General features: G+C 43.9%; 1 protein-coding gene across 3 annotated transcripts in view; it reads left to right on the forward strand.

Moving 5' to 3' along the window:
* Positions 1–16,548, forward strand: part of cep164 (centrosomal protein 164) — a 134,061-nt gene that overhangs the window by 484 nt on the left and 117,029 nt on the right. For 2 of the 3 annotated variants that reach the window (XM_033049720.1, XM_033049721.1), the window contains exon 2: positions 6,689–6,772. The exons of the other annotated variant lie outside the window; for it this stretch is intronic. The gene's annotated coding sequence lies outside the window, so the exon portion shown is untranslated. The remainder of the gene's footprint in view (positions 1–6,688; positions 6,773–16,548) is intronic. 3 annotated transcript variants of the gene reach the window in all.

A 16,548-nucleotide genomic window follows, 5' to 3' on the forward strand; every position in this document is an offset into this window, starting at 1 on the left:
TCCCTCCAACACAGAACCCACAGAAGCATCCCTTACACACTGGTTAACTCCCTTCCCAATCCTCCCCACACACACACACACACACACACACACACACACACACACACACACACACTCCCTTCCCGCCCCCACAAACGCGCACACACACACAAACACACCAGAAGTAACAATATTCCCCCACCCCTGTGATCTACCATACCTGTGATCTGTGATCTACCACCCCTGTGATCTACCATACCATACCTGTGGCTTTTTCAGACCAATTTCCCCTCTGCCCCCATATATGTGGCTTAACAAATCGTGTGGTTTAACATATCATGACTTAATCCACAGTTGAACCTTGGACATCCAATGACAAATCCGCCCATATTTATTTTACTGTATGGTTAAATCTATAGTAATCTCATTTGAAGCTCCATTTCTTAACACCTTGCAGCTAAATTGCCCAAAATGTAACTTTGTGCAGCTACACCTCTGCTCACCTAAATCCAACGGCTGATCCCGATGTCCTAATCTACATCAATGAGATCTCCAGCAGTTTAACATCCCAAAGTTAAGCTACCAACAACTAACGGCTGATTTCCCCTGTCCCAGGATCGAACTTCGAACCCCATCGAAAAGCTTTACACCCAGAATGTAACATCCAGCTGCAAAGCCTCCCTGACTTTGAAAATCTCAGCTCCCCCAAAGCTAAACAACATCCAAAAGGCAAATCTCCAAAACACACACAATTCCCACCCCTGTTCCTAAAGTCTTCAATGTCAAACCTTCCCACATCTCACCTCACTTCCACAGCCACCAATTCTCCATCCGACCACCCCATCTGACCATTTCATTTGCAAACTCTGTTCCTTGGCAATACATCTTCCATTTCTATGACACTGAAATGGCATCCATGTGCTCTGCCCCATAATGTACTCAACACATTTTCCTGCCAACTTGAACACCGCCGTGCCCCATGTCCATTTCTCCGTCCATGTTACTTGCTCATTCTCCACTTTCACCGTCACTTGGCCAACCTTTCTTAGTCTCACTCCTATTCCAAGCCCTTTAGACCCTTTGTGGAAAGAAGGAACTGCAGATGCTAGTTTACAAAAAAAAAAAGAAACAAAGTGCAGGAGTATTTCAGCAGGTCAGCCAGCATCCCTAGAGAGCCTAGATAGGTGCTGTTTAGGGTCAGGACTCTTCAGATTGGTGGTGGGGTGGGGGGTAATGGAAGCTGAGGCGGCAGGACGATGCCCTCGTCTCCTGCCCTTCTCTTTGTTTCATCCCACTAATCAAGTCCCTGTTTTGTCACAATTTGTTCCCACTCTTTTTCCTCCCCAGCTCACTCCTTCTGCAGCACAATCATCATCATCTTCCTTGGGCATTCTCTATTTTTAAAATATTGTGCTAGTTGTGGTTCATCTGAATGATTCATAAAAAGCAGACTTAATAGGTTGCTTTCATCTTTAAGCATTTGTTTTTAATTGAGTACTCCTTAAATCTCTGTATTTATTGAATGCACAGCCAAACATTTTATGGTTGATCTCCAAGTTGATGAGCATTTCCATATTATAATTGCCTTTGAAATGTCGTTGCTGATAATTTGACAGTTTTCCCATGCAAACTAATTGGATAATGTTGTCAAATGACACTGGAAGTGGTGCTGGGCAGAATGGATTCTGGAGGCAGAGCAGGAGCGCACATTGGAAATTTGGGAAAGAGTTCACATGTGTTCCTTCAGCTGCCAGGATCCTGAGCTGTGGAATACTCCTCTGAAAACCCTCTGTTTCTCCATTGTAAACTTTCCTTCAGACCTTGCCCTTTCACAATGCTTTTGACCTATCCTATTATTTCTTCATGTGGCTTGTTTTTGCACCTTATTTAATTGCTCATTTGAAGCAACTCGGGAGCCTTTAAAAGCACCTTATGAATGCAGGTCATGGTTAATCAGGTATGTTGGAAAGCAAGACACTATTGTCACGTAATTTCTGTCACAAATAATAATTTACTTTTGCAATTTACAACATATGCAGATAATATAATTACTCTGCACATTATTCCCTTTATCATGTATCTGTAGACTAGGGATGGGTGGATTGTAATCATGTGTTGTCTTTCCGCTAACTGATTAGCACACAACAAAAGCTTTTCTCCGTACCTCGGTACACATGACAATAAACTAAATGAATGCATAGAGTAATGCATAGGAAACATGGAGAGCTCTAGACTGTTCTTCTGTGGCTCATGTAGCAGCAAGGAACAATAAGTGAATATGTTACACTTGTTTAAATACAACTAATTCTTTAAGAAACTCCGGAGATCAAATAAGGATTGTGTCCTTCCAAATGTGAATTTATGCTAAAAGTATGGGTGTCAGGGGTTATGGAGAGAAGGCAATAGAATGGGGTGAGCAGGGAGAGATAGATCAGCCATGATTGAATGGCAGAGTAGACTTGATGGGCTGAATGGCCTCATTCAGCTCCTATCACTAATGAACATGAACTAAATCCAACACTTGCGTATTATGTATCAAAAAACTGTATATAGACTAGATAAAATTCACGACCCAAAACCTTACCCATTTCCCTCCACAGATACTGTCTGTCTACTGAGTTCCTCTAGCAGTTTTTGTTTTGTCCAAAATTCCAGAATCTGTAGTCTCTTGTGTCTTTATCAAATAACATCTGGTTTATTTCTTCATTTGCACAATGATGCCTGTTTCTATGGTCACAGACTCGCTCTGTTATACATGCCAGCTGCATGGCTTTGCACTAAACAGACAGGGTGATACTTCCTGGTAAAGTACACTTGTATTTGTTGGGTGAGATTAGATTATTTGCAATGTATTCAGTAGTCAATGTTACTGCTGCTTCTTGCCATTTGAATTTATTGTCATTATCGTGGGAGACTAGCCTAGATAGAGTGAATGCGGAGCGGATGTTTCCACTAGAGGGAGAGTAGGACCACAGGCCATAGCCTCGGAAAAAAAGGACATGCATTTAGAAAGGAGATGAGTAGGAATTTGTTAGTCAGACGGTGGTGAATCTGTGGAATTAATTGCTACAGAAGACTGTGGTGGCCAAGGCAATTGATATTTTTAAGGCGGAGATTGACATTGATTAGTAAGTGTGTCAGGGCGTTATGGGGTGAAGGCAGGAGAATGGGGCTGAGAAGGAGAGATTGATCAGCCATGTTTGAATGGCGGAGTAGACTTGATGGGCAGATTTGTCTAATTCTGCTCCTAGAACTTATGAACTCTTGAGATAGGTAGAAGCTATGGAGCTATACTACAATGTCCTCAGAAGTGGAGAAAATTACATTCAAAGGTATATCTTAAAAATCCTAACTGCTCATTAAAAAAAACCATATTGCTATATAACCACCCTTTTCATTGGGCATTAGTAATTACATGCTTGTGTGGTTTTCTTGTTGACAATCAATGAACATTGTTGTTCGATAGAGTGCAGAGCCAGTTTTGGTAAAGATGGACAAATAGTACAGGTTCAATTGGTTTTAATCCCTTGCTCCATGGTAACAGGAAGAGTTCAACGGCTAGAATTTCTGATTTTATTTTTGTAACGTTTCTTAAACATTAACCATAGCTTGTTTCAAGCTAAGCATATGACTCGCCTGGAACGACATCACAAAGCCACTTTGACATTACAGAACAATATCAACTGACTTTCCACTCAAGAAAATTTTCTGACAAAAAAATGTATCTCCAGAGCTGTAAACAGAATATTAAATGGGAGGGGTGTTTAATTATTTGTTCATTTATTATACAATTCACAAAAAGTATTAGTAATAACACAGGAATAATTAAATTGTGGGAAATATAAAATAACAGTCGGTACTCTGCATTACTCAAGACGCGATGAACGGAAGGATTCTGTACCAATATTTTTCGTGAAAATTGTTTAATAATGGTAAAATAAATTTGTTGAAACCATTTGACAACTGTTTGCATTTATGTTGCTTTGTAAAATGCTACAGGGTGTTTTACAAGAGCATATATTAGACAAAATGGAACAAATTGGAAATATTGGGAGATGTACAGCAATGAAAAAACATGGTCAAATAATTTGCCTTGAAGGAACTTGTTAAGTAAAAAGAGGTAGATCGGCATGGAAGCCCTAGGTAATAGAAAGAATGGCCAGTTGACATCTCTCTCAATGAAATCATCCTATTTTTATTCACAAGCAAAAGACTTGATGTTAGAAATCTGAACTAAAAAATAAAAAGTGCTGGAAACACTCTACAGGTTAGTGTTCTGGTATCTCCACAGATGTTGGTCAATGTTATGTGTGTTCCCAGCATTTGCTGGGTTTTTTTAAATTCCACGATATTTGGTGATCATTCATGTGATTTTCCAAGATATGTTGTATTCATCTCAATGCCCGTGGTGGGTTTGTAATTCTTTATAAAACAGTTTGGCTCCACACCACAGTGAAACCTTTCCCCCAGTTATCACTCTTCAGTCTTGTATGCCTAAACCATGCATTTGAACCAGTGACTGATGCCGGCTTGGTCTCAATTAAATTAAAACTAAACTTATTGATGCAGTATTTTTCCATTCAATTTTTATAAAATTGTAGATGCTGCAAATCTGAAATTATATCACTGCTATACTGTGCCAATGAAGCCCATTCTAAGCTAGTGAACAGTATCTGATATTTTCAGTGCTGCATTACAGCCAGTTCTGATGAAAGGTCATCAATCACAATGCTAACTTGGTTTTTCTCCAGATATTATGCTGATCTCAATGATATTTAAATTGTTCTCACTTAGTCCCAATTGACAGAAATTGCAGTGCTCCATATCTCATATTTCTAGTATATTTTATTTCACCTTTGCCCTCATTGCATCTTTTATTTCCCTGTCTTCCAGACAGATCATTTGCAGAATAAATCAGAATGCATTACCCTTTATTAGCGAAACTATAATTATTTGTATAATCTCTTTTTGGTCTCCACCCTGTCGCAGATTATTCCTTTGTTCTCTCCACCCCTCCCTCCTCTGTAAGTTACGATTTACATGTTTTCTAACTTTACCAAGTTCTGATGAAAGGTCACTAACTTGAAAAAAGTTAACTCTTTTTCTCCCTTCACAGATTAACTATTTCTCTACCTGCTGAGTTTTTCCAACACTTTAACAACTTTTGCTTAGCCAGGAGTTCTATAGCTTCGACCCAAGCTTAGTATCATCTGTGGCAAATGCAGTTTGTCTTCTTATAACACCCTACAGTAACTCATCCCGAAGTTGTTAGACTGGTTATTCTATGTTCAAAGGCCTTAATATATCTTTATCTGGTTAGATATCAAATTTTGGTTTTGACCTTTTTGAAATTTTTGTGCATATAAAGTACCCTATTAATATAATTTGCTAAGTTGCACCTATGAGCTATATTTAAAAATGGGAGGAAACTCTAATCTCATTGGCACGTATTTTGATTTGATACCTGGGTTATCTAATCAAATGGTAATAACTTTCAGATTTGTCCTGCATGACAAAACAAATCAGAATTAGGATTGAGTTAAGAATATTTTTAATCATAGTTGTGCATGGAAGAATTATGGAATCAGTTTTAAAAGTATCTTTCAAGATGGAATTGGATAAATACTTGAGCAATATTTTGCTTATCTAGGGGAAAGTCCAGGGCAGTAGAACATTTAGATACTCCTACAGTAGCATTGTGGGATTCTCCGAAACCTTGAACAAATTTTCAATAAATTATTTGTCACGTAACTTTAGTGTAAACTGTTTTTTGACCTCCTCTCTTTCTGCCACCTAATTGTAAAGCCTTCTGCATGGGGTCACTAATTGCCCATGGCTTCAGGAACAAATGGCAAGTCTTGAGTAAAACAATATTGAGGAGTTAAGATGACACTAGCATAATCTTACCATAATGTTTCCAACCTGTACGATTCGATTTGTCTATGTCGTGAGTCAAGGCTCAGGAGGGAAGAGAAAAGAGTGCCTCCTGGCAAAAAAAGCAGCAGAAACCACCAAGGTAAAACAGTAAGAGACTCATGGGGGTCTCATTGTAAAGAGATGTCAAGCTTCAAGTAGGCAGAAAGTGCTGGAGTAACTCAGCAGGTTGAACAACATCTCTGGCGAACCCAGATAGGTGATGTTTCAGGTCGAGACCCTTCTTCAAGCTGATCTTAGGTGGGGGGGGGGGGGGGGGGGGGGAGACAGCTGGAAGAAAGCTGGGGGTGGGATAAAGCCTGGCAAATGATAAGTGCATACAGGTCAGGTAGGGTTTGAACATAGAACAAATATGCACAGGAACAGATCCTTCAATGACCATGCCGAGCATGTTGCCAATCCCCACTGCCTGCATGTGACCTATATTCCTCCAGTCTTTGCATATACATGTGCCTATCTAAATGCCTCTTAAATGCTCCTATCATACCTGCTTCCACCACCACCTGTGAAGCAGCAACATGACTCACTGACGCTGTACTGACCTGGATTTATTTAAATTTGATTGGCAGATGGGCGGACAGAGGCTAGAGATAGGAAGACGACAAATGCTAGGAGATAAGGAGAGAAGATGTGTGAAATGTGAAGCGAGGAGGATATACAGGTTGTAGAGGGTGGGAAAGGGACCACCACAAAGGAAATAGCCATGTTCTCCAGAGTTGATGTCTGATGAGTTGAATTACTTGAGCATTTTGTGTCTTTTTATTTTGTAAACCAGCATCTGCAGATTTGAGAATCTGGAACAAACAACAATGTTGGAGGAATATTGAAGAAGTTTACCTGTCTCTACGACGGGGGTTCGGTGAGTCTCACTTTTTCTTTCTTCTCCCTCTGTTTTGTGCTGCTCTTCTGTTTACTAATAATCTTTCCTTTTCCCTCTTAATCCTGATGCATCGACCTGTAAAATCCACTTGCAACCTGTACCTCAGCAGATGCTGCCTGACTCACTGCCAGAATTCTGCTTTGCATTTTAGATTCCAGCAGCTGCAGACTCTTTTGTTGTCTTACCCTAATTCAGTCTCTTTACTTGCAATTGAGTTTCCTCTTATTCTGTGTCCATAACATTTTGGGGCTTACCTGAGATCAGAGGAGGTTTTCTTCCTCTACAATTGTGCCATTTTATCAGCCCCGCTGCATTCTTTCCCCCCTACATTTGTCCCTCAAACAATTGTATTATTGTAAGATGCTATTAAATCCACCACTTTGGAGGCAGTGTTCCAATTCACTATTTTGTGGGTAAATGTGTTTATTCATGCTGCATACATAACCAGAAATTGCTGGAAATAATCAAACAGTTTGTGACAGAAGAAAAAGTTAACATTTCCAGTCAGTGTTCTCATGGAGCCTCTGGTTAGTCATCTTCCTGCCACTAGAAAATGATTTTTTTCTTTAAATTTACTCTTTCAAAGGCCTTCATGATTTTGAACATATCACGAACATCTTAATCATTTTCTGCCGTATGGAAAGCCATGTCAATGACCGTTCATCCAGCTAAATTCCCTCCTCTCTGGTACCATTCCAGTAAACCTCTTCATGCCAAAGTCTTGACACCATTTAGTAATAGAGTTATACAGGACAGAAACAGACCCTTCGGCCCAACTTGCCCTTGTTCGACAAGATCTGTGCTAGTTCTGCCCACGTTTGACCCATATCTCTCTAAACCTTTACTGTCCATGTGCATCAATTTGTACAACCGTGGTGAACTGTATTGAAGCCAAATTTCAGATGAGGCCTAATTTGACTCTTATTAAGATTTAACCTCGCATGCCTTTGTGTTCTTTGTTGGGGGAAAAAAGCCATGAGCTCTTTTAACAACTTTGTGACCTTCTCCCGTTTTCAACTTTTGTTAAATGCATTGTAGGTTTCTTGAGTCTTCGTCAAATTCTGTAAATGCTTCACTCATTTTATATTGTCTCTCCTCTTTATCCTATTAAACTGACATTTCATTTCACATGCTCTCTACCCGTCCTTGTAAAGCAGTTGTTTTATGCCCTCTTGGGCTTCTATAATTGTTATTCCTCAGTTCTTTGCTATCTGGAGTCTTTGAAATTGCCCAAAAACCATCCTTGACCAAACATTGCATGATGGCAATATAAATTAAATTGCTGCCACTCTCCCAGGAGGGAGGAATGACAATCTACTCCCAATTAATATGAATAAGGTATAGATTGCCATTCCTTTGTAATCGCTGGGTCAATGTATAGGAAATACATGCACAGCAACACTTTAGGAGTACCTCAATCACAAGGCCATGATTAAAACATCAGCTCATTATCTTGTCAAGGACAGTTCAGTGTAACCCTGTCACCAATACATCCTGTGAATGAAACAAAATATCAAAAACGTGTGGCAGTGGAGTGTGCAGTCACTACACTGGTCCAACTGCAGAACTACTGCACCCTCTGCTGGTAGACCTACATATAATGGCTGAATGGCTAATGGTTGATCTGTAATTTTCTAGTGTGTATTTCAGTGTTTTGGGTGAGTGCAGACAGCCTTGCTGCATTGTAAATTTGCTTATGTCCAACTTGGAAACCTCTGGGTATTGTAGACACCACTGCTCAATCTTTTCTGCTATGAAATATCGGTTTTCACAATTTACTCCTGCACTCTGATACAGTGACATTAATTATTAATTGTGCTCAGGTGTAACATATTTCAGTTGAAACAAGAAACAGTAGTTATGAACTAGTGCCCATGGTATCCGGAGGTTACTTGAGGAATCGGGGAGTAGAATCACTGGGTAGGAAACTCAGCGTTTGTTTTGCTGCAGGTACGTGTCACCACATTCCCTCCTCCTGATACTGTAATCCTTGAATCAGACCTGAATTTTAAACTGGTCAAGGCTTGCAAAGCAGTATAACCCGACATTCAATTAATAATTTATTGTACTTAAATATCATGCCAAATCTGCTGTTTTCTTTAGTACACTGTTTTAGTTTTAAATATTTCTCGTATGTGTAGTCTTTTAAGTCATGGTGATTTTGATCACCAAGGAAATCTGTTGTTATGGATCAAATATGTTTGCAGTTTACTTGCAAGATTATTTTGAATCCTTCTATAGTACAAAAATCACACCCTTGATAGATTCATTGTATCAACTTTATCTTCTGTTTGCTCTGAGTCCGAATGGTTACTTTATATTAAGGATGAATTCCTGATCTCCCAATTTGCCTCGATGCAGTTCTTGCATATGTGGGAGGTAGGTGTCCCCCCTCCCATTGGTACGAAGCTTTAGAATTATTCTGCTTGAAATTGTGCAATCTGGTGCATATTGTACCGAGTCTTTTGAATTACACTTGAATGCAATATTTATGCTTTAAATTGGATTAGCTATGAATAAGGTTTGGCTAAATTACATTCCTAATTACATTCCACAGTAGAGCCAGGCTGTGATCAACAGGTGCAGCACATGAATGATCTTAGTGTATTCATGTATGGAAATCAGATTATAATCAATCACTTGGCCCATGTTGACCAACCTGGGTCTCACTGCACACCTGGTACTACTCCTGACCCTGACTCCAGTTGCATACCTTCTCTCATTCCTGACCCTGAGTCCAGCCTTACACCTGGCCCCCTATTCTACCCTGATCATAGCTGCTTACCTGCTTAGGTTCCCAGTGCTGAACACTCCCATTGTCCCAGCTTTGACTGCACACCTAGTATTATTCCAGAACTTGACTCTGGATGCACACTTGGCCTTGCTCCTAGCCCCTCTGCACTGATAATATATCTGGCCCACAAATAAAGCCCCATATCTGACCCCCTGGACTTAACCTATTACGTTCAAGTCCACAGGTGCTTATCTAATGCGGTAATCTTTTATGGGGCGCTTCACGGACCAAATTTTTGATAACACAATTTGCTACATCCATTGGCTTCCTTGTTATCTAACATGCTAGTTACTTTGTTAAAGAAGTCATCAATTGGTTGAACACAATTTCTCATCCATAAAATTATACTCACTCAGCTGTATGTAATCTGTTACCATTTCTTTCATTTTCCTAACAAACACTCGCAAGCCCCGGTTCCCCGTCCGCATCTGCCCCCGCTGCTGCTACTGCTTCCATCCCTCCCTCCGCCCCGGCTCTCCAACACCCGCGACCTATGCAGTCGATATTAGTTTTAAAATTCTCGTTGATCTCAGAATTTCTCACGACAGCGTGAGAAATTTGTGATCAGCGTGAGAGTGTGAGAATTGGGCGAAATGCGTGATTCTCACGCTCAATGCGTGAGAGTTGGCAGCCCTGCGAAATGTCACCCATCCTTTTCTCCAGAGATGCTGCCTGACCCCCCTGAGTAACTCCAGCACGTTGTGTCTATCTTCTGTATAAACTCGCATCTGCAGTTCCTTCCTACATATTTTGTCTGCTGAGAAAATTTAAACTGGGGCAGAGAACTGCATCAGATTGGAGCGGTTTCTGTCATCCTGCGCGCCTGAGTGACAGTATGCTGGTAGAAACTGAGTGCGTAGTACTTTCCATCCTTACACCAGTATTGTTGTGGTCTGTCACCTCTGTGTGGTCAGTAAGATGTACTGCAATTACCTGGAAGATCAATACACAAAATACTTGCACTTATTTTATAACTGTTCTTGTGCAATTCTTTGGAGCCGAAGGCGACTTTGCTTTCACTGTAGATTTCTGATGAATACTATGTGAAATCCACTGATTTCACTTCAGGGCAAGTGATGCTTCACAGGTGTCTTGTTTGGGATGAAGTGTTCTCATTTTGCTAACTGTGCTATTTGCACTTAGCTTCCCATGTTCCCCTTGTGGAGGACTGTGGTGCTCAGCACCTACCTTGCTTTTCCTTTTTGAGAACTAATGGATTGGGATGGTCCCTATGTTTTTCCCCGCAAGGACGCTTTGAGAACATTCTTCAAGTTTGTTCTGTGTCTTCCAGAAAATGTCTTGTTGTGAGGGAGCATTAAGCAGAGTGATTGTTCAGAGTCTGTTATCAGTCACATGGGTGATATAGTCTGCCAACTGAAGCTAGTTGAGCCTGATTAACCTGAGCCTAGGTTGTAGAAGGATGCTGAATGGATTTAGATGATTTTGTGGAGATGGCATTGGTGGTACTTTGCCTGATATGCTTCCTGTAGATTATGCCCCTTGGATCCCTTTTAAAACTTTCCCCTCTCAACTTAAACCTAGCTTTCCCTATACTGCGGAAAGACTGTGGCGAATCATCTTATGTATGCCCCTCATGATTTTATAAACCTTGATTAAGGTCATCTTTCAGACTTCTACCTTCCAGGGAATAAAGACCCAGTCTATCCAGTCCCTCACTATAACTCAAACAATTCAGACCCAATAGCACCCTCGTACGTATCCTCGACACCCTTTCTAGTTTAATGACATCCTTCATATAGCAGAGTGACCAGAACAGCACACAGTATTCCAAATGTGGCCTCAACCAATGCCTTGTACAGCTGTGACATAATGCCCCAATTCTTGTACTGAATATCCTAACAAATGAAAGAAAGCGTTATCAGAATTGTCTGCCTTCAAAACTTTACCCTAGTGCAGTGATCTTATTGAATGGCAGAGCAAAGTTATGTACTCATGCAGTTGGCTTCTGTTCCTATTTCTTATTTTGTCCAAAACACACAGTACTGGAGCAACTGAGCGGCTCAGACAGAATCTGGGGAGGCTAGGACCCTTTTTCAGACTGATACGAGTGGGGTGGGGGGGGGAGAGAAAGCTGGAAAAGAAAGGTGCGGGCAGGACAAAGCCTGGCTAGTGGTGGGTGGAAATAGGTCAGGGGGTTTTGATTCGCAGATAGGTGGAGTAAGTGAGAAAGGCTAGAGGAGAAAAGGAGACAAAAGGGTGTTAGATGAGAGGAGGAGTGAAATATAAAGACAGGGATGTAATAGTACGCAGGGCATTGGAAAGAGGGCAGATAAAAGGGGAATTTGGAACTCGGGGATGGGAGAGTATAGCGGAGGGGAAAGGAGCAGGGTGATGGGGGTGGGAGATGGTTGGAGAAATGTGAACGATCCGGATGGGGAGCATGTTTTAAAAAAATTAAAATGACGATGGCTATATTACTTGAAGTTTGAGAATTCAATGTTCAAACCATTTGGTTGTAAACTATCCTAGCTGAATTTGAGATGTTGTTCCACCAGTTTGTATGTTGCCTCATTCTTGCAATGGAGCAGGTCAAGGACAAAAGTTTCTGTCTGATAATAGGAAGGGGAGTTAAAATGGTTAACAGCCAGGTGATCCAGCATGTTCTTGGTGTCGCCCTATCTAGGCTAGGTTTTGCTGATGTAAAGGAGGCCACTTTTGCATCGAGAACATTTAGTGTGGTGTTACGACCCTCAATATCCATGGTCCAGGGATCACCGGGAGCCAGTGGAGTTGTTCAAGCAGGCTAGAGCTATTCCTCTGTCTACTGTGTAATTGTTATTTCTAGAAAACCAAAACCATGACAGCACAGAATTGGGTGTCCCTTTGGCAATCTGATGATGGGAGTCTACATAATGTTATCTTGAGTGTAACTGGTAGTTGATTCTGACTTGGAAGAAGGCACTGACATTTATCCTTCCAGTAAATTTAAAGGCAGGGGCAGGGTATTATTGAATGGCAGAGTTGGAAATGTACAACGTGGACCTTTTGGACTGGCAAAGAAAGAAAGTTCAACTAATTTGGTAAACTGGCTGATTTCAATCAAAGCTGCAGAAGTAAACAAATCTCATTCAAATCACCCAGTGCTGATTCTTAGCCTTTTTAGTCTAAACATATGCAGTGTTATCTTGACTGCAGTATTTATTAGCACTGTTTGTTGGTGGCAATGTCGTTGTCGTCAGGAAACAACTTTTCTTATTTAACCTGTTATTTTCTATAACGACTGTCTATTGCTTGTTCAAAGTTTCTTGTCGAGGTTTGAAACAGATTTTAAGGCCCCTTTTATTGTGCTCAATATTTTCTTTTGGGAAAATTGTGCAGCTTTTAGTATAAATGAAATTGCTGAAGACATGGCTTTAGGTAAGATTACCTGGTGCTGGTAAATCAAGAGTGCAATGTGTTGTATTTATTTTGCAGTGTTTCTCACAATCTCAGTGAATGTTTCTGACTTTCAACAGCCATGACTGAACTCTACATGTTGAGAGGCAAATATTCTGCACAACTCTGTGGTATCCATAAAATCAATGCGTGAGAAATCCATGTAACCTTGCAAATCCTGTTTAATCCTATTTGTGGATGTCGATTTGGCAGCCATTACTGCATGGATGTCTCGGTGTGGAGCCGGCCATTTAAGTTAAAAAAAAAATTCTCTATCAGCAAAGGAATGTTAGACTAAATAGACCACAGCTTTCTAAACAATAATGATTTATGTGCTGTAGGTGAATTATAATTGGATTTTTAACAGAAGGTAATAGGCCGTTTGATATTGCATTGTTGTGTAATTTCTGTGCACAAACTACTCCATGCGGGATCTGTTAATGAGTCATTTAATAGCTCTTTTGGTTGAGACACTTGAACCATACAAAGCATGAAAAAACTTGTCTTGCCAATTTTAAGTAAAAAGGAGGTATCCTGGCTTTCTCTCAAAATGTACCTCTTAACATCTCTGAAAAGGATCAGTTAGCTTATTAATGTTTGCGGGGCTTTGCTGTAGGCAAATTTGTTTCAGTATATTTTTAATAGTACAACTGGCTACTCTCAAAAAGCTTTTGATTTTGTAGATGTTTCTGTCATCCTAGGATTGAGAAAGGCAATGATTGCAATTCTAAAAATTCTGTAAATCTAACTTATATTTAATGTTAGTATCTATAACCTTTCTGTATGGATTTAAAATCATTTAAATTGATATTTCGGATTAATTTGTGAGACCATGATACATCATGTTGTACAATACCATAAAGGGTCTGTCTGGCTTAGTTAATACTGCAGCATTTTCCCTCCTTAATCCTAAAGTTACAAGTTGAAGTCGCACCTGAGAGACTTGAACACATGCTTCTATCAGCACTACAGTTAGTATTTAAGTGCTATGCTGTCAGAAGTGCTGTCTTTCGAATTTAAAAAATGAAGAAAGGGTAGTTTGCGCTTGCCAATGCTTCTGACTCTTATCGCAATGAGAGGGGAAAGGTGGGGGTGGAAGGGAGGAGAGAGAGAGGGTGAGAGTGGGGGGGGGGGAGAGGGGAGGGGAGGGGGAGAGGTGAGGGGAGGGGGTAGGGGTGTGTGGAGGGGAGGGACGGTGGGGGAGGGGATGGAGGAGTGGGAGAAAAAGAGGGGAGAAAGAGGAGAGGGGGGAGAGGAGGGGGGGGAGAGGAGAGGGGAGGAGGGGGGGAAGAGGAGAGGGGGAAGAGGAGAGGGGAGGAGGGGGGGGCAGAGTGAGGGGATGTGCTGAGAGGGGGGTGAGGTGAGGGGAGGGGGGAGAGGGAGGGGGGTGGAGGGCAGGGTAGGGGGTTGGGGGGAGGGGGGGTTTAGGGCAGGGGCGGTGGGGAGGGGATGGGGGAGAGGAGGGGCGAGGAGGTGGGGGAGGAAGGAGGAGAGGGGGGAGAGGAGAGAGGGGGGAGAGTAGAGAGAGGGCGGAGAGGAGAGGGGGGCAAGGAGAGGGGAGGAGGAGAGAGGGGAGAAGGAGGGGGGAAGGGAGAGGGGGGGGAGAGAGGATGAGGGGGGAGTAGGGGAGTGCCGAGATGGGGGTGACGGTGAGGGGAGTGGGGAGAGGGAGGGGGGTGGAGGGGGTGGGAGGGGAAGGGGGGTGGCGGAAGGGGGTGGAGGGAAGGGGTGTGGAGGGGAGGGGGGTTTAGGGCAGGGACGGTGGGGGAGGGGATGGAGGGGAGGGGGGGAGGAGAGGAGAGGGGGGAGAGGAGAGGGGGGAGAGGAGAGGGGGGGAGAGGGGAAGGGGGGGAGAGGGGAGGGGGGGGAGGGGGGAGAGAGGGGAGGGGGGGAGGAGGAGAGAGGGGGGGGGAGAGAGGAGGGGGGGGGGAGAGAGGAGAGAGGAGAGAGGGGGGGGGGGGGGAGAGAGAGGAGAGAGGGGGGGGGGGAGAGGAGAGGGGGAGAGAGAGGAGAGGGGGGGAGAGAGGAGAGGGGGGGGAGGGAGGAGAGGGGGGGGAGAGAGGAGGGGGGGGAGAGAGAGGAGGGGGGGGGGGAGAGGAGAGGGGGGGGGGGAGAGAGAGTGGCTTTTTATTTCAACCCAAACCCCCCAAATAACCATTTGCAGGCAGTGGGGAGGGGAGGAGAGGGGGGAAGAGGAGAGGGGGGGAGAGAGGAGAGGGGGGGAGTGAGGGGATGTGCTGAGAGGGGGGTGAGGTGAGGGGAGGTGGGGAGCAGGGAGGGGGGTGGAGGGAAGGTGGTAGGGGTGTGTGGAGGGGAGGGGGGTTTAGGGCAGGGACGGTGGGGGAGGGGATGGAGGGGATGGAGGGGAGGAGGGGGAGAGAGAGAGGGGGGAGAGGAGGGGGGGAGGAGAGAGGGAGGAGAGGAGAGGGGGGAGAGGAGAGGGGAGGAGAGGGGGAGAAGAGAGGGGGAAGAGGAGAGGGGGGGGAGAGAGGAGAGGGGGGAGTGAGGGGATGTGCTGAGAGGGGGGTGAGGTGAGGGGAGGTGGGGAGCAGGGAGGGGGGTGGAGGGAAGGGGGTAAGGGTGTGTGGAGGGGAGGGGGGTTTAGGGCAGGGACGGTGGGGGAGGGGATGGAGGGGAGGGGGGGAGAGAGAGGGGGGAGAGGAGGGGGGGAGGAGAGGAGAGGGGAGGAGAGGAGAGGGGGGGAGAGGGGAGGGGGGGAGAGAGGGAGGGGGAGAGGAGAGAGGGAGGAGGAGAGGAGAGAGGGGGGAGAGAGGAGAGAGGGGGGGAGAGAGAGAGAGGGGGGGAGAGGAGAGAGGGGGGGAGAGAGGAGAGAGGGGGGGGAGAGGAGAGAGGGGGGAGAGAGGAGAGGGGGGAGAGAGGAGAGAGGGGGGGAGAGAGGAGGGGGGAGAGAGAGGAGAGAGAGGAGAGGGGGGGAGAGAGAGAGGAGAGGGGGGAGAGGGAGGAGGGGGGGGGAGAGAGGGGGGGGGGGAGAGAGAGTGGCTTTTTATTTCAACCCAAACCCCCCAAATAACCATTTTCAGGCAGTGCTTTTTTACTTTAACCATATTTTCATTTTCAAACCACATTAAGGGTACTTACTCACAGTTGTGTGGACATGTGTTCAGTGTTATTCACAGCTCAGAGAAACGTGACCCTCTGCCTTCCTCCAGCTTGCAGACTAATTGAGGCACACCACTTCCTGGTTTTATAGTTCATCCCCCCCTGCCGCCAGCGGGGGCAGCAGAGAGAATGGGGAATTTTGTAAAATCATTAATAATTCTGTCATTTTTCATCGACTGGAAAAATCCTCGGCACACATGAGGCGAAGGGGGGCTCTGAGCGAGGTGGCCAAAAATGACGGCCGTAGGTGGCGGCGTTCTCTCGGAAATCGCAGCACAGATCGCCAAAACCGGTCAAGAACAGACTTTTAGTAATATAGAAGATAGATAGAAGATAATGGGATGTTTGGTAACTAGGCTGGTGTTTTCTCTAGTTAGGATGTATTTGTGTGCTTAATTAAATGAGAAGCAACCTCCTTCAAATAAAATGTGAGACATTCCTTTTG

Source organism: Amblyraja radiata, chromosome 33 (genome assembly GCF_010909765.2).
Source record: "Amblyraja radiata isolate CabotCenter1 chromosome 33, sAmbRad1.1.pri, whole genome shotgun sequence".
In the NCBI taxonomy this organism is placed as follows: domain Eukaryota; kingdom Metazoa; phylum Chordata; class Chondrichthyes; order Rajiformes; family Rajidae; genus Amblyraja; species Amblyraja radiata.